Here is a 1,716-nt window from a genome sequence, read left to right as displayed (position 1 = left end):
TACAGGAAATATGTGACTGTGAAGTGAACTGACATATAAACTCTAGTAATTTATGAATAACTTGTATCCTATGTAGGGCATGAGTTTTTTTAAACTATAAAAGCATTCTATTTTGAAATTATCCATTGATCATTGATGTTTAGGTTTGAGCAACCCCTGTTTTCAAAAGTAAGTAAAATTTAAAAAAAAAAACAATTCTTCAGGGGGGGGAACCCCACAATTTCCCAAGGAGGAAAAAAAAAGAAATAGAAAATCCAGCTTTTATTACAATGATTAGTATTGAATATTCAAAATCATTTAATCTTATGATTTCTTTTTTTTTTTTTTTCAAGTCAGACAGGTAATGTGCTGATGTTGATGATGTCGAGGGAGGCACATCTCACACAATAGCATGAACACCCAATCATCATGCTTATGGAATTATTTAGGGGTGATATTTTTTCATTGATATTTTTTTAAATTTCCCCGGTATTATTGTAGTCATATGGAGTGACCAATTTATAAATTGTTATGTATTAATTTATTTCTTTTAAAAATATGACAGTTTAAAAAATGTTAAAATATGCTTCATTATTTAATGAATGTTTTTATTATGGAGATTTATTTTTAAAGTTGACAGTTATTAATCATTAAAAATATAGTGTCACCTTTTAAGTGTCAAGTCAGTTAAAAAATGTTTGACTCTTATTGGATATATAAATAACATAACACTTTTTTTTGAATTGCCTTTTAATTCTCATAAATAATATTATGAAATCAGTATTGTAATCCTCATTTTAAATGTGCATAAATTAATATAAATTACCAAATTCATATTGCTAAATATTTCAAATATTTAAGATGGACACAAATCTGATCTATTTTCACCAGAAACTCAAAACTACTTTATGTACTTTCTCTAGGAGTCACACAAATGTAGAAAACTTAAGATTTTTCAACGGTTCATTTTAGAGTTAAGAAATGTGGCTATGACCTAGGGAGGTTATAACTTTAGTTGAAGATTAAGCCATTACTAGTTACATTATTAAAAGAGAAAAGATAATTATTAATTTGTGTACTATTTCATATACATATGCTTTTTTGATTGTATCTATGCAAAGTAATTATATCTCTACTCTGATTGATAAAGAAAAAGATCAGCGATAACTTAAACCAAGACCATATGTAGGCATATTGCAAATATTCTGTATCGTTACTGAAATATTCCTTATTCACCTTCTCTCAATAACTATGAAGGAAAGTCATGATAAAGAGATCAGTATAGCTAGAATATATCATGTGGTTATTATTGTGATTATTTCAACAACTTAATCATGTAGAAAGATGAAATTCAAGCTATTACCAATCAAGTATATTACTATTTGATTAGCATAAGCCAGTATTAAATATTGTAGCGTACACAGTGAACTGTCCACAATTTCGTTTTTCGTTTGGATTGCAATCCTAATGATTTATCCTGTATTCCTATTCCAGTTCTATATTTTCTTGATTTTCAGATTAAACCTATTCTCAACTATTGACATATTTTTTTTTCAAATCTTTATTCCCATCATGCATTTATTTCCAAAGATTGATGTATTATCTTTAATCACACACACACACACACACACACACACACAAACACACACACAAAAAAAAACCTTGGCATATTTGAGAATAAATTGTTTCCTTCTTTAAATATTTAGTCCTCTAGATCCCGCCCCCTCTCTTTTGTCA

At 27.9% G+C, this 1,716-nt stretch overlaps 1 non-coding gene across 1 annotated transcript; it reads right to left on the bottom strand.

The window, feature by feature from the left end:
* Positions 1-330: 330 nt before the first annotated feature.
* On the bottom strand, positions 331-432 carry LOC124091836 (small nucleolar RNA U13). The gene has a single exon (XR_006851446.1). It is a non-coding gene; the product is annotated as a small nucleolar RNA U13 (small nucleolar RNA).
* Positions 433-1,716: the final 1,284 nt, after the last annotated feature.

This window comes from Marmota monax, unplaced genomic scaffold, assembly GCF_021218885.2.
Source record: "Marmota monax isolate L192 unplaced genomic scaffold, Marmota_monax_Labrador192_F-V1.1 WCK01_AAM20220418_F8-fsc00091, whole genome shotgun sequence".
Taxonomy (NCBI): domain Eukaryota; kingdom Metazoa; phylum Chordata; class Mammalia; order Rodentia; family Sciuridae; genus Marmota; species Marmota monax.
The sequence above is the reverse complement of the archived record's forward strand: the minus strand, read 5'-3'. Positions and strand labels throughout refer to the sequence as shown.